The 26,676-nt window shown below is 41.8% G+C and overlaps 1 pseudogene; it reads right to left on the bottom strand.

Annotated features, from left to right (window-relative positions):
* The window catches only part of LOC128615105 (zinc finger protein 850-like), a 35,794-nt pseudogene continuing 9,118 nt past the window's right edge, over positions 1–26,676 (bottom strand).

Here is a 26,676-nt window from a genome sequence, read left to right as displayed (position 1 = left end):
GTTAAATGATAAAGACAATTTTTCACAGCCTTCTTCTCTCGTATTTACCAAGGGGGACACTTTAGAAAGAATGGACAAAACATTCCAAAACATTCCAAAACATTAGATAAAGTGGTTCCTTTGACACAAAATAAACATTTACAATAAAAGTAGTTAATTCCCACATTTTGTTGAAAATATTATCATATCCTCATTTTCAGCTTTGTTAATGTGCTTGTGTTGCTGAAAATCACTGTGTGGACTGAAACTCTTCCCACTCTCCGAGCAATGATACGGTTTTCTCTCTTGTGTGAATGCGCTGGTGTTTTCGGAGATGACTTGCACTAGTATAATTCTTTCCACACTGTGAACAGTGATACGGTTTCTCTCCTGTATGAACGCGGTGGTGTTTTCGGAGATGACTCGCGCTAGTAAAATTCTTTCCACACTGTGAACAGTGATACGGTTTCTCTCCTGTATGAGTGCGTTGGTGTTTTCGGAGATGACTCGCACTAGTAAAATTCTTTCCACACAGTGAGCAGTAATACGGTTTCTCTCCAGTGTGAATGCGTTGGTGTACTTGGAGAGTGCCCTCTTGACTAAAACTCTTCCCACAGTCTAGGCACTGATACGGTTTCTCTCCAGTGTGAATGCGTTGATGCAGTTTGAGATTAGCTTTTCGCTTAAAACTCTTCCCACACTCTAGGCAGTGAAATGGTTTCTCTCCAGTGTGAACGCGCTGGTGATCTTGCAGATGACCCTTTCCTGTAAAACTCTTCCCACACTCTGAGCAGTGAAACGGTTTCTCTCCAGTGTGAATGCGTTGGTGTCTTTGGAGATGACTCCTTTGCGTAAAACTCATGCCACACTGTGAGCAGTGATACGGCTTATCTCCTGTATGAACTCTGAGATGATTCATGAGAATACATGTCTCATTAAAGCTCTTCTCACAATATGAGCACTGATACGGTTTCTCTCCAGTGTGGATGCGCTGGTGTCGCTGAAGGTCTCTCTGGCAAGTAAACTTCTTCCCACACTCTAAGCATCGATGCGGCTTCTCTCCTGTGTGAATGCGCTCGTGTCGCTGGAAGTGACTCTGCCAAATAAACTTCTTCCCACACTCCGAGCATTGATACGGCTTCTCTTTTGTGTGATTGCGCCGGTGTTGCTGGAGGTCTCCCTGACAGGCAAACTTCTTCCCACACTCCGAGCATTGATACGGCTTCTCTTTTGCGTGGATGCGCTGGTGTCGCTGGAGGTGACAATGCCAGCTAAACTTCTTCCCACACTCCGAGCACTGAAACGGTTTCTCTCCTGTGTGCATGCGCTCGTGAGTTTTGACATGACTCTTTTGCCTGAAGCTCTTCCCACAATGTGAGCATTGATACGGCTTCTCTCCGGTGTGAACCCGTTGATGCTTTCTGAGTAAACTCTCTCGATCGAAACTCTTTCCACACACTGAGCAGTGCTGATTTTTTTCCCGCACTCGTCTGCGAGAGCTTTTAGAGTGGAAAGTATCAGAGATTTGTTCACTACTGCAGCTCTCCACAGGTTCCAGATCCTCACATTTAATCTCTTCTGACTTCATCATAGTTGAAATGCTTGATATTCTTGTGGAGGTTAAGTTATGATGTGTTGGAAAGAGGACAACAGGAGGAGACGGGACACCCCTCAAATCTGCATCAGAAAAAGGCAAAATATTGATTTAATATTTTAGCCAAATAAACAATTTTGCTATATTCTATAAATCTGAAAATCAGAACTACAAAATAACTTTCCTGTCTGAAACCAACTGCTATGTTCTGGAGAAAAAGGACATAGAGCTGGTGAAAGAACTTCGGTTGGTGATTCTGCTTTGGTCATGAACCACTTCTCAGCCAGGTACTTTCCCTTACACCATACTGACAACCATCACTTTATTACCCTTTATAACTCTTGATATTTTATATATACTCTGGGAACACTGGCCATTGAGGCAAAAACACACCCTGGATGGGACACCATTCCATGGCAGCTAATCAGAAGTGCATCTGCTATAATTCAAACATTGTAAAAAAAAAAAAATGGGGTTTTCTCCAATATTGTCAAGCAAACTTGCACACACTACCTAACGCTCCTCTATCACATGACAACTACCAACCAGGGAGGGTGGGCAAAAAATGAAAACTTTCCTTATTTGACAAGGAACACCTTTCAGTTATCCATGGTTTATAAAACCACTATCACATATGGAAGTAGTGTTCTATTTCACTCCTCCTAAGCACAAGGAAGCAAACCCACAGAATGCACTAGCGGAAACCAAGAACCTGCTAAACATCTCAGGGCCCACAAGCAGTGAGCAATTTTGCATTGTAGCAAGAATGGTCAAAGATTGTCTTCCCAAACATCTCTCGGATCTGAGGTACCACTTCTGGGTGTGGACAGTAGTACCCAGAAGGTTGTGAGTTCAAATTCCAGCACCCCACAAGTTGCCACTGCTGTGCCCTTGAGTAAGGCCCTTAACTGTGCAGTTGTATAAATGAGATGAATTGATAAAGTTGCTCTGGATAAGGGTAAATGCCTAATGACAAATGTAAATGTACCAGTTTTACAGTGTGTCAGAGCGCATTATCCTGCTGAAAGAGGCCACTGCCATTAGGGAATACAGTGGCCATGAAGGGGTGTACTTGGTCTGCAACAATGATTAGGTAGGTGGTACATGTCAAAGTAACATCCACATGAATGCCAGGACCCAATGTTTCCCAGAGCATCACACTGCCTCTGCCAGCTTGCCTTCTCCCCATAGTGCATCCTGGTGCCATCTCTTCAAAAAGTAAGCGATGCACACGCACACCCTATCCACATGATGTAAAAGAAAACGTGATTCATCAGACCAGGCCACCTTCTTCTATTGCTCCATGGTCCAGTTCTGATTCTCACAGGCCCATTGTAGGTGCTTTTGGCAGTGGACAGGGGTCAGAATGTGCACTCTGACCAGTCTCCAGTTATACAGCTCCTTACACAGCATGCTGTATTCTGATACCTTTCAATCATAGCTAGCATGAACTTTTTAGCAGTTTGTGCTATAGTAGCTCTTCTATGGGATAAGACCAGACAGGCTAGCCTTCGCATTGGGCACCCATAAGCCTGTCACTGGTTCTCCAGTTGTCCTTCCTTGGACCACTTTTTGTAGGTGCTAACCACTGCATACCAGTAACACCCCACGTTTTGGAGATGAGCTGGTTTGAGTATTTCAGAAAAGATCTTGACACACAACAGTCTTTAAAATTTACACAGAATGGTGTGAAAAAAATTATGAGTAAGCAACAGTTCTGTGGATGGAAACACCTTCTTCATAAAAGAGGTTTAAAAAAAATGGCCAGATTGGTTCAGGCTGCTATGAAACATAGTAACTCAATCACTCTTTACAAACGTGGCTGCGCAGAAAAGCATCTTAGCATGCACAAAACATCAAACCTTGAGGTGGACGGACTACAACAACAGATCACATCGGGTTCCAAGTCAGCCAAGAACTGGAATCCGAGGCTATCATCGGCACAGACTCAAACTGACAAACTGAGTAGCTGAAGATTAGAAAAAAAAATCTCCTGGTCTTTTTCCAGTATTCAGCTGTCCAGTTTGGGTGAATCTGAACTGAGTGAATGATAGCCTCAGATTCCTGTTCTTGGCTGACAAAAGAGGAACTTGATGTGGTATTCTGCTGTTGTAGCCCATCCACCTCACGGTTTGAAGTGTCGTGCATTCTGAGATGCTTTTCTGCTCGCCATGGTTGTAATGAGTTCATATAAGTTACTATAGACTTCCTATCAGCTCAGATCAGACTGGTCATTCCCGTCTGATCTCTCTCATCAACAAGGTGTTTCAGCCTGCAGAACCTCCATACACAGGTTGTTTTTGCACCATTCTGTGTAAACTTGAGAGACTGTTGTATTTGAAAATCCCAGGAAATCAGCAGTTTCTGAAAAACTCAAAGCAGCCCATCTAATACCAACAACCATGCCACAGTTAAAGTCACAGAGATCACACTTTTTCCCTGTCTGGATGCCTCAGGTGGAGATAGCAATCCCCCAACTCATTCATTAGAGCGCTCCCAGCAGGGCGAATGGATGACGGTGGCATAATCGCAAAGCCAAAGCTCGCCACCGGGAGCACCATTCCTCTCCTCTTAATGTGTCCAACAGGTTTGCGCTCCTCAGTGAAGCACCCCCTGGGTCACCTGAAAGAGCTCTGGTTATAGGAAACTCTATCTTAAGGCTACTCTACTACAGCTCCAACCACAGAGAAGAAACCTGCGACCTCCTGGTAGTCCTCAAGACATGGACGCAGTTACTGATGCACCTGGCCCATGCCCATGCACTTGGGGGTCACCTGGGGGCACAAAACACGCTAGACAACCTGAAGGACCACTTTATCTGGCCTGGAATGGATGCAGAGGTCTGAGGCTTCTATCAACAGTGCGCCCAGTGCCAACGCACCACCCCAAGGAAGCCCCCACTGGCACCCCTCATACCCATCATAGGTGCCCCCTTTGAGAGGATTGGCATGGACCTCGTAGGGCCGCTCCCAAAATAATCCCAGGGTCATGAATACATCCTGGTCATCATGGACTACACCACCAGGTACTCCGAGGTGGTGCCACTACATAAAGCCACCTCCCGCAACATTGCTAAAGAACTTGTGCTCCTATTCATACTAACAGAGTAAGGTACGGCTTTTACATCTAAACTAATGTTTGATCTGTGTCTGCTGTTGCAGGTTAAACACTTGAGGACGGCTGTCTACCACCCACAGAAGGATGGGCTCATCGAACGGTTTAACCAGACCCTGAAACGGATGTTGCACCAGGTGGTAGATGAGGAAGGAAGGAACTGGGACCTCCTCCTGCCCAACGTCCTCTTCACCATCCGGTAGTGCCCTCAAGTATCCACGGGCTTCACACCATTCAAGCTCCTCTTCGGACGGCGACCTTGAGGACTACTGGACGTGGCCTGGGAAGCATGGGAGGAACAGCCCTCACCATTTCGCTCAGTCATTGAGTTCATGCAAGACATCCAGGAGCGGATCGACCGAGTGCCCCAATCGTACAAGAACACATGAAAGCCATTGGAGAAGAACAAAAATGAACATACAACTGCACGACACAACCACGAGGAGTTCCAGCCTGCCAATCGGGTGCTCCTGCTAGTGCTGAATGCCTCCTGTAAATTCCTGGCCCGATGGCAAGGTCCATATACAGTCCTCGAGAGGATGGGTGCCGTGAACTACTGCCAGCAACAGCCCAGTAAGCGAGCAGACACACAAACATACCATGTAAACCTGTTAAAGAAGTGGCTTGAGCCTGCTCCAATGATGTCTGCTTTTGCTACCTTAGACACAGATCACAGCAAATGTGCCTTGGTCCAACAGGGAGAGGACCTAACCTCCACACAAAGACAGGAGCTGATGGAACTGGTGGACCACCACGAGATTATGACCCGTCCAGGAGTTGTGGCTAGACAGCGGCCTTATGCGTCTCAGAGTTTGGCCGAATGCTTCAAGACAACATTATCATAGAGGAGTCCACCAGCCCCATCATAGTTATGCCAAAGCCCGACGGAAGAATTCTCCTTTGCAATGACTTCTGGAAGCTGAACCAGGTCTCAGTATTCAACAACTATCCCCTCCCCCAAGTGGATGACCTAGTGGAGTGATTGGGGAGAACCCAATTCATATCCACACTAGGCCTCACATAAGGTTACTGGCAAGTAGCACTGGCCCCAGAAGCAAGACCAAAAACTGCCTTCAGGACTGCAAATGGCCACTGGCAGTACCGGGTTCTCCCCTCTAGGTTACACGGAGCACCCACAACGTTCCAGAGACTGATGGTCACCATCCTATGACCACATCATACATTCGCAGCTGCCTACCTAGACGATGTGGTCATGCACTCCTCCACTTAGTCAGATCACCAGTTCCACTTGGAGGAGGTCCTGAAGGAGCTCCAGAAGGCCGGGCTAACAGCCAACCCGAAAAAGTGTCACCTGGGACTGACCGAGGCACAGTACCTAGGACACCGTATTGGCCGGGGCCTCCTAAAACCGAAAACAAAGAAGATCGAGGCAGTTAAGGACTACCCCCAGCCTACGTGAAAAAAAACAGGTACGTGCCTTTTTGGGGTTGGCAGAGTATTAACCCTTAGCGGTCGGCTCTCCCGCCTACAGGAGAAAATAGAATGTTCGAGTTACCCATACAGTGGGCACTGACACGGCCCCATTCCATGGGCACTGACACGCCCCCATACCATGGGCACTGGCTTTTGGACCTGACACTGATAACAGTTCGGATGGTCCTTTTCCTTTTTGGCCTATAGAACATGACATCTATTTTCTCCAAAAACTATTTGAAATGTCGACTCGTCGGACCACAAATCACGATTCCACTGTGCTACTGTCCATCTCAGATGAGACCGAGCCCAGAGAAGTGAGCGGAGCTTCTGGACAGTATTGATATATGGCTTCTGCTTTGCATAGTAAAGCCTTAACTTTTCAATTCAATTCAATTTTATTTGTATAGCGCTTTTTACAATAGACATTGTCTCAAAGCAGCTTTACAGAAATATAAACACGGTATACAGATATTAAAGTTATACAGATATGGTATACAGATATTTAACTTGTATCTGTGGACGCAGCGGCAAATGGTGTCAACTGACAAAGGTTTACCAAAGTATTCCCAATATATATATTTGTGCAGTGTAGAAGGTGAAATGCCCAAAATCCTGCCGATTTACCTTTGGGGACAAATGATGTTCTCAAAGTGTTGGATTATTCACTGATGCAGCTGTTGGCAGATTGGCGAGCCTTGACCCGTCCTTGCTCTTGAAGGACTAGGCCTGTTTTGGAGGCTCCTTATATACCATGATTAGACGATTGCCTCACTTGTTTCACAGCACCTTCTTATTTCAACTTCTCACATCGCTATTAGTCCTAAATTGTTTCTGTCCCAACTTTTTTTGGAACATCCTGCATGCATCAATCTATGTCAATAAATAAATAAATAAATAAAAAGAGACAGCAGTGTTTCCCACAATAACCAAAAGTTGTCCACAATGTGAAAACAACTCGGAGAGTAAGCTGAACTAACCAACAAAATTACCAAGACAAAAAGTTCCAGTAAGAGAAAAAGCCCCTTGCTGACTTCAAGTCTGATAAACAGTCTGCGCACAATAACAAATATAATGTGCTTAACTTTTAAAGACTTGTAACAAATAATATAACAGTGTAGGACGTAAAGCCGAGGGAAAAAGCACTAATACAATTAAATAAACAGAAACTCTAACCCAGTCAGAGGCTCAAAACAGAGAACCACATTATTACAGAGGTAGATTTAAGAGGAGTGAGTCCACAAAATCTAGGCGAAGTAATGCAACGACGATATCTTCAATAAAAATCCAAATACTGTAGAGCTGGAAGGCCGAGTGCAAAAAATAAATATAAGAGAAGAGCAAAAAAGACGCCGCTGTGTAGGTGATGCAGTTCACCCCGATATCAAGAGTTTAACATAGTCTCCTGCTTCCTCCGCTGAAATAAAGTCCTTCTGAACATTGTTATATGTAACGCAAAGCCGAGCTGGATGAAGTATTCCATAGTGAGCGCCCTCAATACCACGAAGTTGACGCCGAACCTCGTAAAATGCGGCTCGGGCCCGGGCTATCTTGGCTGTGTAGTCAGGGAAAACGGAGATGGTCAAATCCCTCACTTTAATCCGCTGGAGCTCTCTCGCACGGCGTAAAATGTCAACACAGTCACTGTGATAGTGGAATCTGCACACAATAGCTTGTGGTCGTTCACCAGGCTTGGGCTTCTGCTGAAGGGTCTTGTGGGACCGGTCCAAAACCGGCTCCTTCTCCAGACCAAACGCCTCTTTTAACAAGGCCGCTACAGCAGCAGTTGTACATGTGTCAGCGCCCTCAGGAACTCCCGCTATCCTAATGTTATTGCGCCGTGACCTCGACTCCAAATCCTCACATTTATTCTCTAATTGAGTCACGGTCGCAGTGAGAGACTCAATAGTAGTCTTCATGTGAGCAATGTCATCGGTGCAACCGGAGAGAGCGTGCTCCATTTCCACAACAGTACCTTTCAGTGTTGACATGGTAGCCTCGGTAGCAACTTTATCACTAGCCAGCTGTGTTTTCATGGCCTGCAGGTCAAACTGAACAGCAGACAGCGCATCCCTAAGAATCTCCTGGAGCTCCTTTTCAAAAATATCGGCAATGTCCTTCCTCAGTAAAGCCAACAGCTCGAGCCTGAGTGCAGCGAAGTCAAAGTCACCGCTCAGTGACGCGGATTCAGGGGAAGAAGGGGACTCGCTCACGGCATGCACACTTGGCCTCAGTCGTGTCTAAATGTTAACACGGGTTTTTGTGTTCTTTCCAGACATTTTAATGTACCAAAAAGTTAAAAGTGCAAACAAGGAAACGGAGTAGGAGAAGTCAAAATCTATTGTATGACCAAAAAGTGCAAATTAATTACAATTTTAATCGAAATCAGCAGGAGCCTCCAACTTCGCATCCTACTCCATCGAACTCCGAATTTGAATCCATACAGTCTGTAAAATTAACTGAAAATATTAAATTTAGTTTATCAGAAGGTAAATGAATGCGTCATGGCTCAACTATGTTCCTAAATTCTGTCATAGACAAGATCAAGTTCTCTCATGCCTACTTGTATTGTGGCACATTCATGTTACCATCTCTAAAAAAAAAAAACCCCAGAAAAAACTAAACTTCAACCGTGCTCCTAAAAGAAATTGTTACCGTAGAGCCCTGCTTTAGGACTACAATCACCACAAACAGTTCTGCACTCAAGTCTCCATCAGTGAACAGTGGAGAAGTTTAACAAAAACTGTAATGAATTTCCTGGTTACACAACTGCACTATTTGACCATGTAGTATTAGCACATTTATAGAAGGGTTTTTTTTTAAATTAACCACACAAAATAAATTACATTAAATTAGATCACATTAGGGATGTCTCAGCATTTATTAACCAAGAAAAAAAATCAGAATCTATGTTTGACAAGAGTGAGTTTTCACAATTTCTTATGACAATGAATAATTTTCAAAGTCTAACTATCGAGATTTCAAAGGAACTTTTTTCTTCTCCACGTGGATCATAAACCATTGAAATCATTTGAGAAATGTAAACGTTATTGTGCTTTTTATCCAGAAAACCCGCAGCTCCCCCGTTTACTTGTATTTGTTTATAGGGTAGTCTTGTCCGGATCAATATGGCAGACACATTGACGTGAATGCTTACGTGCGCAGGCGCATAGTGTTTCTTTACAAAGTGACAGCGCAAACTACTGGCCTGGCATGCATACTACAGCGTTTTCAGTCGTTTTCTTGGATCTGTGTGAACGGGGATCGTTTCGACAATGTTGTCATCTGTACGCAAAACTTTTCAAAAACGCAAAGGAAAAACTTTTCTGTTTTTAGCACATCGTTGTCATGTAAAGGTACCCTTAGTGAGAGTCACATGCACACCCCCCTCTTCCACGCCCACTCCCCTCCCCCTCCCTTCTTCTCACGGCCGTCCACGACCATTTAAGTTGCATTTCTCAAAAACATTGTGAAGTAGACCTGAGCTGAATGAAGGGGGTTTCATGACCCCAGGCATCTGTTAAATGCTGTATATGTAAACAAACAAGCAATTTAAACTTGATCCGTATATATAAAACTAAACTAATACGAAATTATATTATTTAAAGCCGCTCAAATCAACGTTTCTATTAATAAAATGAAACCAGATTATTATTAGCGTCAATGTAATAATTTATCAATAATTATCTGCACACACTGTAAAGCCTGGTTTATACTCAACGTATCCGCAATAGTGCGCATGGAGTGCACGAGGCCTCATTTCTGGTGGCGGTTTGCACGCCATTTTTTGTAACTTGCCACGTGGCGCCGCATCTGGAAATGAATGACTTCGAGGCAACTCTTGTCAAAAGGCCATCCATGCGGGATCATCGAGAGAACCAGATGGCACAAAATTCATTGAAAGGTTTTTAAAAATAGTGATTTGGATTTGCTTTGTGCATTCTGTTGAAAGAATAAAGCCAAAGCTGAAAGTGTTTTGGGGTGCACCATGTTCTCATTCATCAGTATCTTCAGCAAATAAACACAGTCACTACACTACACCGTCAGACAGTGATTACACCTCATTCTGCTGTCTTTATACACAGAGATGTTTACACTGATGGTGAACATACAGAGTGATCATTCTGTAATATCTTTCTTTTGTCTCTATACATAAAGAGGCGTTTACACTGATGGGAGAATATAATAATCACCTGATTTTGTAAATGTGAGAAATGACATCTGCAGGAAGCTCGACTTTTTGTTTCTGTCTACAGTAATTGCTAACATTTACAAAATGAGCCTACAATAAATAATAAGTCTATTTAATTAAAGTAAAGGTCCATGTTTAATAAAAATCTTAATGAAATTAAATGTTTAAACATATTTATAGCTATATATTGTTGCTCTTTTTTCATACTGTGGGTTATAGTGAAGTTTACTGAAAACAAACATCAACAACAACAAACACAACAATTCCTCCTCAGCATTCAGTAACTCCACCCGAGACGCCATGTTTGTAAGCGTTGCTTTGGTTGTTCCGACAAACTACTACTTCTCTCAGCTACTTCCTGTTGGTTTATAGGACGATTACTCAGAGTCGTCCCCTTTCGTTTCAAAGAATATTACAACGGCTAGCGCGTCAAGTATAAACGCCTAGTTTGTTTTGGGAGGTGCGCGCTCAGCCAGTGGAGACTCACGCTGCGGATCCAGACGAAAGTAAAAACAAAGCTCAAGGTTTCACTAGGGCTGCGTTCCAAATGGGTCCTAATAGGATATATAGTGCACTACAGAGTGTGTAAACAACACTATTTTATAGGCTGTGTAGTGCACTAGCACAGGAAGTAGAAATCCATTTAGGATTCAGCCACTGTTAGCCGAGTTGAACTTACCTTGATCTTTACAGCAGAACGCAGTTAACCTCCTCAAATACACCCACAACGGATCAGATGGAACTGTGGAGGTAAAACCCTGTCAGAAATATTTGAATGTAAAGATGATTAGTAGAGTCGGAGAGCTCAGCTCATCAATCAGGAAAACTGCCGCACGTCTTCTTCTATTTCTGTGACTGTGTGGCGGAACGCGACCTAGACGCTCACAGCGACACCTACTGGAGCATTGTATTAGCGCTCATGAACCGGTTAGCAAAGGGAAAATAAAACTAAATTAAACAATATAACACACATTAAACGAAGATTTGAGCAGCAAAACAGATGTTTCTTCCCCAGGCAATATGTTACTTACACTCAGGGCTATGACATATTTCCGTTTTGAAATTGTGAAGTTCTCACATCTCCGGTTGAAATGTTGATATGTGTCACTGTGTCTTCCAAATTGAACAGATTTTACAAACAGTTTTCCAGCTCAAAGTGACCCCAAGAGACATCAAATCTCATTTCATGACCATTTCACTATTTCCACCCACCCTGCTAATAATTTTTTGTTCCCAGAAAGTTCCCAGAACAGACATTTTAAGGTTTGTTTTTTGTTAGCTAGGAAAAGTTTCTTTACAGAAATAGAACGTTGTTTTAAGGTTGTAGAATGTTCCCCTAATGTTCTCTTAACCTCAATGTTCATAATTTATTTTTAATATTCACACATTGATGCATCATTAATCATAAATAAAAAACAAATCAGTCTATATAAATAAATAAATGAGCACACAATCCATGTTTTTGTTGATCCATTGTTTACATAAAACAACAATTCATGAACCATGGGACATTCAAAACAGTAATAATCATTTAATGAAAAAAAAAGACATTTAGAAGAACACTATCAGTAATAAAATAAATTGTAAATATAAAAACTTATAAAATTGTCAACTTCTGATCAACTTCTCTACTTGATAAAACAGGTTCACTTCTTCCACCACTGTAATCTGCAGATTTAACCAAGAAATTTTACAAAAACATTTATTATCATACAGAGTTTCACTGAAAGTGTCCCAAAGTCATGACTGAAATCTAAAGGAGATCGTACCTTCTCTGTTTCAGCTCCTCGTCTCTGGAACATTCTCCCTGTCCACATTAGATCTTGTGATGAATCTGAATCTTTTTAATTGCTGTTGAGGACTCATCTTTACTCTGCTGCGTATAACTGTCCTTAAATTTATTATAACTCTTCATGTTCATGTGTTATATTGTATGTTTTAAATGTGCTTGGATTGTAATTTTGGGAGTGTAACACACTTTGGTCAACTCGTGTTGTTTTTAAATGTGATATATAAATAAACTGTGATTGATTTGACAATGTCCACTGTTATAAACACTATAAATAAAATTTAATGTAATAGTTATTATAAATATAGTATTATTTTATAGAGTCAAGAAGATAAGCTTTAAGAAGTATTATACATTTAATTCAGAACTTTTTCTTTGATGTATTTTGTGTTTTATATCTATGCATCACACACACTGCTCCTGCTGGACCTGATTAGTTGAATAATTTCTAACATGGACATCTTGATCCTGTTTAGATTGTGGATTTATGGAATTTCTTCTAAATTTCAACATTATTTTGTTTAGTGAACAGGACAGAAGTACCTATTTCTTGGGGCTCGTGGCTCAGGTGGTAGAGCGGCTTGTCCACTAATCGCAGGGTTGGCGGTTCGATCCCCGGCGGCTCCACATGCCGAAACATCATTGGGCAAGAGACTGAACCCAAAGTTGCTCCTGATGGCAGGCTAACATCTGCATGGCAGCTCTGTGTGAGTGTGTGAATGAGAAACAGTGTAAAGTGATTTGTAGAAGCGATAAGGTTAAAAGGTGTGATACAAGTGCAGACATTTACATATTACCGAATCAAACCTCTCAAACCAAGAGGACTGAAATATCCAGTAGTGGTGAAAAAGACCATCAAGAATCCTAATTCATTACAGCATTACCTAATTCATTACAGGTAAATGATCCACAAAAAGAATATTTAAGTCTGTCAGCTATTCTGGCAAAATATCAGAAATCCCTTTTATTATATCATTTTTAAAAACCATTACAGAGTTACGGCAATTGTTTAATTTCATTGATTATGCCGATGGAGGAACTTTATTTTCATCATCGTTATTCCTAACAAATATTCTCATATCTGGTCAAATCCTGACTTTTTAAATCAAGAAAACACACTATTTCTATTAGTTCACAGCTATCCAAGAATATAACATCTATTCACCAACTATTTGACCACACAGTCATGGAATTACAGGAATCTAAGAATATATATACGATCATGTCAATGTCTTACAATCTCAATATATCCAACTTCAAAATACAATTATTACATTTACAGCATTTGGCTCTTATCCAGAACAATTTACATTTATCTCATTTATACAGCTGATCAGTTGAGGGTTAAGGGCCTTGCTGCCACTGCCAGGATTTGAACTCACGACCTTCTGATCAGTAGTGCACTGATCAGAATGTCAAAGAAACATTAAAAACAACTCCTTTAATGAGTAAACCTGAAATGGTTTGGAAAAGTACATTGTATTTAACAGCCCCTTCTACTACAGTCTCCTCCAGATCCTGCACATTCTGTGCTTTTCCAGCATATTCTGCATATTTGAGCCCTTTCCAACAGCGGCTATATGATGTTGAGATCCATCTTTTCACACTGAGGACAACTGAGGGACTCATACACAACTAATACATAAGGTGCAAACACTCACTGATGCTCAAGAAGGCAACACAATACATTAAGGGCCAGGGGGATGTAAACTTTGAACAGGGTAAATTTTAGAAATTCAGCTATTATCTTGTCTTGTGGACTATATGTAAACATCTGTTATGTGAAGTACTTTGTTCAGGACAGAACTAAATAAAAAAACAACATAGGATTTTTATGATCCCTCTTATTTTGTTAACAGTATTAAGATTTAGCAGATGCTGCAAGGGGTGTGCAAACTTTTGGGCACAACTGTACATACAGTACAATTTACAATTACGACTGCTTGAAAATTGTGCTTGGGGTATCTTTCTTTAAAATACAGCGCCCTCCACTAATTTTGGCACCCTTAGTAAATATGAGCAAAGAAGGCTGTAAAAATTGTCTATCATTTAACCTTTTGATCTTTTGTTAAAAAAATTCACATAAATACTCTGCTCTCATGGACATCAAACAATTGCAAACACAACACAGGTTTATCAAAAAAATATATCTGTCAAATATTGGTTTGCAACAATTATTGGCACCCCTATGAATTCATATGAGAGCAGAGTATTTTTGTGATTTTTTTTTTTTTTTAACAAAAGCTCAAAAGGTTAAACAACAAAGACAATTTTTACAGCCTTCTTTGCTCATATTTACCAAGGGTGCCAATATTAGTGGAGGGCACTGTACATGCCCCTTGGTTTGAAATATTGTTTTCTACTGCAGTGAGATCTATAAAATGGTTAAGTGTGGCTTAATGTTCAAATACTTTTTGGGGACACTTTAGCAAGAATGGACAAAACAAGTGGTAAATTTGACTCAAGACGAGTATTTAGAATAAAACGAGTTAAATCCCACACTTTCTTGAAAATTATATCATATCCTCATTTTCAGCTTTGTTAATGTGCTTGTGTTGCTGAAAATTACTGTGTGGAGTAAAACTCTTCCCACTCCTCGAGCAGTGATATGATTTCTCTCCTGTGTGAACGCGCTGGTGTTTTCGGAGATCACTCAGGGTAGTATAATTCTTTGCACACAATGAGCAGTAATACGGTTTCTCTCCAGTGTGAACACGATGATGTACTTGGAGAGTGTCTTCTCGACTAAAACTCTTTCCACACTCTAGACAGTAATACGGTTTTGCTCCAGTGTGAATGCGTTGATGTACTTGGAGACCAGACTTTTGTGTAAAACTCTTCCCACATTCTGAGCATTGAAACGGTTTCTCCCCTGTGTGGATGCGCTGGTGTTGCTGAAGGTCTCTCTGCCAGGTAAACTTCTTCCCACACTCCAAACAATGATACGGCTTCTCTCCTGTGTGAATGCGCTGGTGCTGATTGACATGACTCTTTTGCCTGAAAGTCTTCCCACACGCTGAGCATTGATACGGTTTCTCTCCTGTGTGAATCCGCTGATGCTTTCTGAGAAAACTCTCTCGATCGAAACTCTTTCCACACACTGAGCAGTGGTGATTTTTTTTCTGCACTCGTCTGCGAGAGATCTTAGAGTGGAAAGTATCAGAGATTTGTTCAATACTGCAGCTCTCCACAGGTTCCTCACATTTAATCTCTTCTGACTTCATCATAGTTGAAATGCTTGATATTCTTGTGGAGGTTAAGTTATGATGTGTAGGAAAGAGGACAACAGGAGGAGGCAGGACACCCCTCAAATCTGCATCAGAAAAAGACAAAAATATATATTCAGTATTTTAACCAAATAAGCCCTTTTGCTATATTCTATAAAACTGAAAATCAGAGTGACAAAATAACTTTCCTGTCTGAAACCGACTCCTGTGTTCTGGAGAAAAAGGACAAAGATCTGGTGAAAGATCTTTTGGTGGTGATCCTGCTTTGGTCATGAACCACCAAATTCCATGGCAGCCATTCAGAAGTGTATCTGCTATAATTCAAACATTGTAAAAAAAAAATAAAAATTTGGGTTTTCCCCAATATTGTTTGACCAACTACCAACCAGGGAGGGTGGGCAAAGGGCAAACACATGCTTCCTCCAAGACACGTAAAGCCAACCTCAGCATTGTTTTGGACTGTTGCTCATGCTGTGTCACGGGGAAGCGTAACACACTCGGAGGATAGTACTATCTGCCCTCTTCTGCATACATGAGCTTACAGATGCCCATAAATTACTTGGGCATCTGCAAGGTCACTGCAATTGATAGAGGAAAGAGAGTATGCCATCCCTTCCACCCAGATAGTACAGCCAACTCTTCTCTCTGGAATACAGGCTACAGATCAGGATCATCAGGATTTGAACTTGATCTCCCATGTTTTGCCTTATTCGGGAGCCATTGTGCAAATTCAAACTACCACTATGCAATCCTGCACATAACAGATTAGAATTGTTTTTGTAATTTTAATTTTAAACAAAACATTATTGCAAAAACATTAATTTTGTGTTGTGTACACTGCATAAAAAAACAATGAAAACAAAACTAAACACAAAAGAATCACTAGTTATGTCTCTATTACTGTTTCTATGAACCTCAGCAGTAATTAAAAGACGTGATGGCACAGTGATGTACGACATGTATTCACAATATATACAACATATCTTTCTGGAACATGTTCTAGGTTAACGCCATTTCCAAATGACACGGAACACCTTTCAGTTATCCATGTTTTATAAAACCTGTCACATTCATAAATATAGTGCGTCCCAAATGGCACACTTGTGTACTATACTATGCCATTTTGTAGTATAAATAGTGTGCTTAATGTGTTCACACTGAAAAACCCCAAAAAACAAAGTGCACTTTAAGTTTCAGATGATGCACTCATTCAACCGAAAAAAAAGTGTGGAAAGATGGACACTTCATGCACGGTCACAGGTTTCCTTACGTAGCGGATGGGGCGGGGCTATATCAGGCTCAGATGCAGAACAGAAAAATTACGTGTGTTTGACGTAATTTGCTCTCAACCGGGAAACAGAATATACTTCCGGTTAGTACAATACCGAAAGTGTGCCATTTGAAACAATACTACTAGAGTTTATAGTGCATAGTATAAGAATGTAGTGTGTCATTTGGGACACACTAATAGTGTTCTATTTCACTCCTCCTATGCACAAGGAAGCAAACCCATAGAATGCAGTAGTGGAAACCAAGATCCTGCTAACCGTCTTGGGGCCTACATACAATGAGCAATTGTGCATTGTGGCAAGAATGGTCAAAGAATGTCTTCCCAAACATCCGTCAGACCACTTCTGGGTGTGTCACCACTTCTGGGTGTGGACACTAGTACCCAGAAGGTTGTGAGTACAAATCCCAGCACCCCCAATTTGCCACTGCTGGGCCCTTGAACAAGGCCCTCAACCCTCAACTGCATAAATGTGATAAATGTGATATACATTTGCTCTGGATAAGGGCATCTGCCAAATGCCATAAATGTAAAGGTACCCTGTCTCAACAGTGTATCTGCTGCACTCTTGTTCAGCCCTGAAACATACACAGATCAGCCATAATATTAAAACCACCTGTTATTACTGTGTAGGTCCCCCTTGTGCCACCAAAACAGCTCTGACCCCTCAAGGCATGGAGTCTACTAGACCTCTGAAGGTGTACTACAGTATCTGGCAGTAAGACATTAGCAGCAGATCCTTTAAGTCCTGTAAGTTGTGAGGTGGGGCCTCCATAGATCAGACTTGTTTATCCAGCACATCCAACAGATGCTTGATCGGATTGAGATCTGGGGAATTTGGAGGCCGAGTCAACACCTTGAACTCTTTGTCATGTTCCTCAAACCATTTACGAACAATGTTTTCAGTATGGCAGGACGCATTATATTGCTGAAAGAGGCCACTGACATTAGTGAATACTGTTGCCATGAAGGGGTGTACTTGGTCTGCAGCCATGTTTAGGTAGGTGGTATGTGTCAAAAGTAACATCCACATGAATGCCAGGACCTAAGGTTCCCCAGCAGAACACTGCCCAGAGCATCACACTGCCTCTGCCAGCTTGCTTTCTCCTCTGCGCGTCGGTTTTCCAAGCACGCTGCGTGCTCCAGCGCCCCCCCCCCCCCAAAGGGGAAGCACCAGAAAACATTCCCCTCCAGTCCTGGCTCTCCGGGCAAAATGTCTTCAGCTGAACAGGGAGACTGAGCGGCGTCCTCGGCGGAGCAGGAAGGCAGAGCGGTGTCCTTAGAGAAGCCTGGCGTAGTGACGTTCGGCGAAGCTCTTGGTTGCTACGGGAGATGGAGAAACATCCTCAGATGAATAGGGATGCTGAGCGGCATCCTCAGACCTGCAGAGAGGCTGAGCACCGTTCTCCATCGACTCTGCAGGCTGAACTTGGTGTCACCAGATTCAGGTGTACGCAGAACTTGGTTGTCCTTGTCTGCAACCTCTAGCTGGAACGTGACTTGGGAGGCCGTCCCGTCGACCTCGGACAGGAACGTGGCTCGGGAGGCCGTCCCGTCAACCTCGGACAGGAACTTGACTTTATGCTGGAGCTCTGGAGATGAGACCACCTCATGGGTCTCATTCTGGGGCTCTGAGGAGAAGGTCGCCATGGTGACCTCCGACTGAGGCTCCGGAGCTGAGACTACTTTGTGGGTCTTGTGCTAGAGCTCTGCAGGTGAGACCACCTCGTGGGTCTCAGGTAGGAGGTCTGGTGTGGGGACCACCCTCTTTGCCTGCATATAGTAGGTGGTGAATGGCAGGGCAGATTTATCTGCCAGGCTGACCCCCCCAAAAGATGTTCCAGGTCAGCCTTAGATTCTGGACTCCCAAACGCCGTCACAAATATTCCCACAAACTGGGTTACATTCCCAAGTTCACTGGCTCCCTTGGCCACTAAGAGCCGTACCCACTGGCAGGTGGGTCCAAAGAACCCTCGTCGACCTCGGACGGGAACTTGGCGTGCGAGGCCGTCTCGTCGACCTCGGACGGGAACTTGGCGTGCGAGGCCGTCTCGTCGACCTCGGACGGGAACTTGGCGTGCGAGGCCGTCTCGTCGACCTCGGATGGGAACTTGGCGTGCGAGGCCGTCTCGTCGACCTCGGACGGGAACATGGCGTGCGAGGCCGTCTCGTAGACCTCGGACGGGAACTTGGCGTGCGAGGCCGTCTCGTCGACCTCGGACGGGAACTTGGCGTGCGAGGCCGTCTTGTCGACCTCGGACGGGAACTTGAATTTATGCTGGAGCTTTGGAGATGAGACAACCTCATGGGTCTCGTGCTGGGGCTCTGGAGAGAAGGTCGCCATGGTGACCTCCGACTGAGGCTCTGTAGTTGAGACTACCTTGTGGGTCTCTAGCTGGAGCTCTGGGGAGGAGGTCACCACGTTGACCTCCAACTGGGGCTCTGCAGCTGAGACTACTTTGTGGGTCTTGTGCTTGGAGCTCTTTGGTTGAGACCACCTCGTGAGTTTCAGGTTGGAGCTCTGGGGAGGAGGTTGCCAAGTTGACCTCCGGCTGGAGCTCGGCAGGTGAGACCACCTTGTGGCTCTCAGGTTGGAGCTCTGGGGAGGAGGTCGCCGTTAGAGGCGGGTGCAGAGAATGCCAGGCATATGGGCCCAGGACACTAGGGGGCCCCCAAAGCACGACCTTGGATTATTATTTTATTTTATTTGTGATTTTTTTTCCTTACATACATGAACATGTTAACTAACAATACTGTAGTAAAATAAAATAAAAAATTGTGAATTATTGAAAGTAAGAAGTGAACATGAGTACGCTCTCGTCACTTCAAAATACACTGCATGACGTTAACCGCACAAAAAAAAAATATGGATGGAAAGATACACCTGTCAGGATCACGAAAGCAAAAACATAAAAATATATATTTTTTTTTAAAGTAGGAATGAATGCGTTAAAATCCGCAACTGAAAAATGTAACTTTATTCTTCGGAGAAACCTTGAATCATTATTCGAGAATTTGGCTGTTGTATTAAGTGTGTTCCTTACCATGCACGTCACAGTGGCCCCTGCAGAGAGATCATTCATTAAATTCAAACTTATAACAAAAATTATCTGCCATCTACAATGGACCGATTAGTGCATCTGGCACTCATATCAATAGAGCACACAATTACACACCCTTTAATGAAATGTTAGAAAAATGGCCAAGTATGAAAACAGGACGTGTTCAAATTTAATTGCATTACCTTTATGTCTGAAAAGTTTAGAACAAGAACCTCTTAACTTTGATTCTTTTTTTATTTATAGGCTAATAACTGCAGATTTAAAACTGCTATTCCATTTGTGTTGAAGCCTTTTGGTGTTCAGCCGCTTTCATGGGTTTTATATTTCTTTATTGTTACTGCCTAGATTGTAATATCTTACTGAGAATATGAAGGAAAACATAAAAAATAATTTTAACTGTTAAAAATGATTTTTGTAATGATTCAATAATAATAATAAAAAAGCAATGAGGTAAAAGAATGAGGGTTGTCTATGTAAGACTGGTTAAAATTGCTACGATTATATATATTATATATATATTTGGCAGTGGTGTCTCAGTGGTTAAAGGTTCTGGGTTACTGATCAGAAGGTCAGGAGTTCAAGCCTCAGCACTGACAATCTTCCACTGTTGGGGCCCTTGAGCAAGGCCCTTAACCCTCAACTGCTCAGTTGTATACATGAGATAAATGTAAGTCGCTCTGGATAAGGGTGTCTGCCAAATGCCGTAAATAAATAAAAAAAAATTATATATATAAAACTAAAATGAAAACCTTAAACTTTTGTTAGGCCTACTAAATATATCAATATTAAATATATAAAATATAAGTAAATATATAACATACTTAAATATTACTTGAAATAATATACATTTTAATTAATAAATTATTTACATTTCTTATTAAATGTCAAAAGAAAAAAAAAAAACAAAAACAAAAAAAAACACATTCATGTGGAAGAAGGGAACCCAAAATTCTGTCTCGCATACCCCCTTAAAGCTCTTCATGGCGCCCCTGCATGTAGGGACAATAATATCTTTATATCGCACAACACTATTCACATCTATACCAATAAAACTATTATTTATCAGTGCAACAGCACCTGAAACCACCAGAATCTTGAACTAAATGAATTATGGACACCAAGCCCCTCACACACAGTGCTTTATGTGTGTTGGTGATGTTGAAAGTCATACCGCTCTCTAATAATCTTCTCCCTCATAAGCGCAGTGTGCACCTTCACTCCATCCTCCTTTTATACAGCCCCATATCTTCTATCTTAACTCACTCACTCATTTTATTTGTTGTCATTTACAGATTTGTGACGCTTTCTTTCATATTTATTATTTCCTTAATCATAAAACAGCTAGATTTCATGAATAAAATGATTGAGTTAGTGTGTAGTGAAATACAGAGTGTTAGTGTGATGGAGCTCTGAGTCCCTGACCGAGTGAACCAGCATGAGGAGGTGTTTTTGTAGAGACTCCAAAGCGCTTGTGTGAGTCCTTAAGGGCGTCTGTTAAATTCTGTACATGTAAACAAAGCAATTTAAACTTGATCCGTATGTAAAACTAAACTAATACGAAATTATATTATTTTAAGCCGCTCAATCAACGTATATATTAATAAAATGAAACCCGATTATGATTAGCGTCAATGTAGTAATTAATGAATAATTATCTGCACACGGTAAGGTTTCACTAGGGCTGCGTTCCAAATGAGTCCTGATAGGATATATAGTGCACTACAGAGTGTGTAAACAACACTATTTTATAGGCTGTGTAGTGCACTAGCACAGGAAGTAGAAATCCATTTAGGATTCAGCCACTGTTAGCCGAGTTGAACTTACCTTGATCTTTATAGCAGAACGCAGTTAACCTCCTCAAATACACCCACAACGGATCAGATGGAACTGTGGAGGTAAAACCCTGTCAGAAATATTTGAATGTAAAGATGATTAGTAGAGTCGGAGAGCTCAGATCATCAATCAGCAAAACTGCCGCACGTCTCCTTCTTTTTCTGTGAATGTGTGGCGGAACGCGACCTAGACGCTCACAGCGACACCTACTGGAGCATTGTATTAACGCTCATGAACCGGTTAGCAAAGGGAAAATAAAACAATATTAACTAAATTAAACAATATCGCACACATAAAATTTGTAAAGTGTAGAATAAAGTACTGAACCAGATTGTCTCTTCACCGGGCAGTGGATCATATTTTTTACTATAATTAATATAAAATGATGCTGCTGATTGACAGTTAGAATCTGTGTGAGGTGAAACGTTTTAACGGTTAACAGACAGAAACATTTATGACTCGTTAAGGATAATCTCTTTTAACTAACTAACGAAAAAAATATACCAGCTCTGTTTAGTCCATAATTCTAGTAAGGGTTTGTTTAAAAATATCAGCTAATTGTCTATTTAAATATCTCCAATATTGTTAGCTTAGCTAAGTTGCTAGTTAGCTCAAATTGGCACAGTTTCTGACAGGACTCTGAAGGAAGAGGAGTGTAAACATATTATATCTTTATCTTTCCCATTAATATACTGACGTCTTTCTTTTTCTTATTATTAATAACAGGAGCTGTTCGGAAGCAGCAGGGACAGAAGACAATCTTCAGAGTTCAGTTCAATTCAGTTTTATTTGTATTCCTCTTTTATCAGTGGACATTGTCCCAAATCAGCTTTACAGAAATATATAAATTCAGGATTTAGATTTTAAATGTATGAATTTATCTTTAATGAGCAGCCAGAGGCGAGGTTTGAGTTTATTTAAAAGGGTGTAAATATTAAAAAATTATGAACATCTCAGTTAGATAATTTACAGCACTGTTTAAAAAAAAAATTTTTTTTTAAATACAGTTTTAAATCACATCCTAATTATAATCATCATTAGCATTATTTGTGAAGTATTTCATTTGACACTTCATTATAGGCCTACTTATTATTTCTGGGTCATAATGTTTGTGTATTTTCTCTGTTAGCCATGCCATTTTTGACCATTTCAACCCAAAATTTGTTGTTATGTGAAATTGTGGCATATGCACAATGTGTAAATGTTGTCAGGTTTGGTAATGTAATATAACTGGCATAAACTTGACTGGATATCAATGTAAAGTGAAGTAAAGTATGGTAGGGTGAAAAATCCCACACTTTCTAATGAAAACTCATTCTCAGCTGTGTAAATGCACTAATTCAATTTCCTTGTGTACTAAAACTCTTCTGTCTCTCCGAGCAGTCCGGTTTTCTCTCTAGCGTGAACGCGCTGGTGTTTTCTGAGATTACTCAGGGTAGTAAAATTCTTCGTACACAGTGGGCAGTAATACGGTTTATCTCCAGTGTGAACGCGCTGGTGTATTTCAAGATCAGACTTTTTTATAAAACTCTTCCCACACTCCAGGCAGTTATGTGGTCTATCTCCTGTGTGAAAGCGTTGGTGTGTTTTGAGATTAATCATCTGTGCAAAACTCTTCCCACACTCAGAGCACTCATACGGTTTCTCTCCTGTATGAACTCGCAGGTGATTTATGAGAAAACCTTTCACACTAAACCTCTTCTCACAATGTGAACACTGATACGGTTTCTCTCCTGTGTGGATGCGCTGGTGTTGTTTGACATGACTCTTATTCCTGAAGCTCTTCCTACATTGTGAGCAGTGATACGGCTTCTCTCCTGTGTGAGTCCGCTGATGTTCTTTGAGATGACCCTTTTGACTGAAGCTCTTCCTACATTGTGAGCATCGATACGGCTTCTCTCCTGTGTGAGTCCGCTGATGTTCTTTGAGATGACCCTTTTGACTGAAGCTCTTCCCACATTGCGAGCAGTGATACGGCTTCTCTCCTGTGTGAATCCGCTGATGTTGTTCGAGATGACAATGGTGACTGAAACTTTTTCCACACTCTGAGCAGTGGAAGATTTCTTTCTGCACTCGTCTGCGAGAGCTCTTAGAGTGGAAAGTATCAGAGATTTGTTCACTACTGCAGCTCTCCACAGGTTCCAGATCCTCACATTTAATCTCTTCTGACTTCATCATAGTTGAAATGCTTGATATTCTTGTGGAGGTTATGATGTGTAGGAAAGAGGACAACAGGAGGAGACAGGACACCCCTCAAATCTGCATCAGAAAAAGGCAAAAAAAATTTTTTTTCAGTGCTTCAATAATTTTACCAAAAATAAACCATTCACTATATTTTTTAAGCTGATAATTAGAGCTCTAAAATAGTCTTCCTGTTTGCAAACAGACCGGTGTGTTTTGGAGGGAATATGACACTGCTGGTGAAAGATCTTGGTATGGTTCTCCTGCTTTGATCGTACCTGTCTGATGCACTTCCCAGCCATGTACCAACCTCCTGCCAGACACCAGACACCACAATGACAATCTTCACCTCCATTTACAACTCCTGATTTATTATATAATTGGGCCCAATTTGGACATTTTCACTTAGGGGTGTACTCACTTTTGTTGCCAGCGGTTTAGACATTAATGGCTGTGTGTTGAGTTATTTTGAGGGGACAGCAAATTTACACTGTTACACAAGCTGTACACTCACTACTTTACATTTTAGCAAAGTGTCATTTCTTCAGTGTCGTCACATGAAAAGATATAATCAAATATTTACAAAAATGTGAGGGGTGTACTCACTTTTGTGAGATACTGTATGTTCTGGGAACACTGGGCATGAGGCCAGATACACCTCGGATGGGATGCCATTCCTTGGCAGTCATTCAGCAACGCATCTATCATAATTCAAACATTGTGCAAATTCTGTTTTTCTGACATTTTCTCCCCAGTTTGGCCTTGACAGTTCCTACCCACTAGCTAACTCTCCTCTATCACACAACAGCTACCATTCAGTGGGGGCAGTCTTTTTCCTCCACACCGCCAAAGTTGAATTTTGTTTCCCTCTTAGTGTAATAGATGTAGTGGTTTGGTTGCAACTTAAAAGTGCCTTCTCCATTTGTTTAGATTTGTGTATTTTGGTGTTAGTTATTAGCAGTATTAATGGTAGAAGTTGTGTGGCTAATCATAAACAATGATTGGAATCAATCAGAGAAATGTTCTTGCGATTGAAATTCCACAGACTGGATCACCGACACGTCCTTATTACATCCAGAAGATTAAAAAGCACCCTCACTGCATACATGAGAAATTGTTCAGATTGGTTGAATGCGGATTAACAGGAAAATTCTCTTCTATGCTCGTTTATGCTTGAGATTTACATGCAAGACCAATAAAGCTATTGTGGGTAGCACACAGCGGCTGCTACAGGTACGTAGTAGTAAACATGTAGTAGTTACATGTACTGTAGTAAGCACCAGTTGGGAAACTTTTACCAAAGATGTGCATCAGAAGAACTGGTGAACATCACCAACTTTTGCTGAACATTGCAAAACAAAGCTCAGGAGGAAGGCACTGCCTGGTAAGACATCGCCAAACAATGAATGGTGTAGGAATGCTGTTGGGGTCTCAAGCTACTGTTCGTCACTGGGCCAAAATCTAGTAGAGTAGTAGTAGTGGAGGGGGAGGAAAAGTATAGAAGATGGTGAGGTCAGTTGTAGACCAGTGCATCTCCTCCCAGTGCACTGTCCAGTTCTGCCTGGGAGAAGCACAACTAGAGATCTGTTGACCTGGCATTGGGAAAGAGGTACATGTGTCTTACCTTTCTCAGATCTGGGCTAGCACTTCTGGGTGCAGGAACCACTCCACTGTCTGAACAGTGTGCCCACAGCACCATTTTACAGCCCAGAAAAACAAACAAAAATGTATAAAGCTTTAAAAACCTATTCAATCCTCTCGAGTCTAGAACTGGATGAAAAGTGCCGTCCTTTTGAACAAGGAAGTATATTAAGTAGACATCCGTGTTTTGTGGGGTCTGTTGTTTTCTTCCATTTGTGCCTCTGTGCAAGAGAGATATACATCATTGTTAAATATAGGTGTGGAACAATTATTGGCACCCTTTAAGTCTTTACTTTGTGCTACCCCACCTTTGCCAAGATAACAGCTCCGAGTCTTCTCCTATAATCCCTGATGAGGTTGGAGAAGGTTGGCGAGGTATCTGAGACCGTTCCTCCATACAAAATCTCTCCAGATCCTTCACATTTTGAGGTCCACGCTGGTGGACTGTCCTCTTCAGTTCACCCCACAGGTTTTCTATGGGGTTCAGGTCAGGGGACTGGGATGGTCATGGGAGGACCTTGATTTTGTGGTCAGTAAACCATTTTTGTGTTGATTTTGATGTATGTTTTGGATCATTGTCCAGCTGGAAGATCCAACCACAGCCCATTTGAAGCTTTCTGGCAGAGGCAGTCAGGTTTTATTTAATATCTGTTGATATTTGAGAGTCCATGATGCCATGTATCCTAACAAAATGTCCAGGTCCTCTGGCAGAAAAAAACAGTCCCAAAACATTAAAGAGCCACCTTCATATTTAACCGTGGACATGAGGTACTTTTCCATATGGCTACCTCTCTGTGTGCTCCAAAACCACCTCTGGTGTTTATTACCAAAAAGCTCTATTTTGGTTTCATCTGACCATAGAACCCGATCCCATTTGAAGTTCCAGTAGTGTCTGGCAAACTGAAGACGCTCGAGTTTGTTTTTGGATGAGAGTAGAGGCTTTTTTCTCGAAACCCTTCCAAACAACTTGTGGTGATGTAGGTGACTTCAGGTTGTAGTTTTGGAGACTTTCTGACCCCAAGACACAACTAACTTCTGCAATTCTCCAGCTGTGATCCTTGGAGATTTTTTGGTCACTCGAATCGTCCTCTTCACAGTGCGTTGAGACGATATAGACACACATCCAATTCCAGGTTGATTCATAACATTTCCAGTTCACTGGAACTTCTTAATTATTGCCCTGATGGTGGAAATGGACATTTTCAATGCTTCTGCTATTTTCTTATAGCCACGCCCCATTGTGTGAAGCTCAATAACCTTTTGCTGCACATCACAGCTATATTCCTTGCTCTTACCCATTGTTATGAATGACTAAGGGAATTTGGCCTGTGTGTTACCTCAT

The sequence above is a fragment of the Ictalurus furcatus genome, chromosome 11 (assembly GCF_023375685.1).
Source record: "Ictalurus furcatus strain D&B chromosome 11, Billie_1.0, whole genome shotgun sequence".
NCBI lineage: Eukaryota > Metazoa > Chordata > Actinopteri > Siluriformes > Ictaluridae > Ictalurus > Ictalurus furcatus.
Note: the sequence above shows the minus strand (reverse complement) of the source record. Positions and strands in the feature narration are given on the sequence as shown.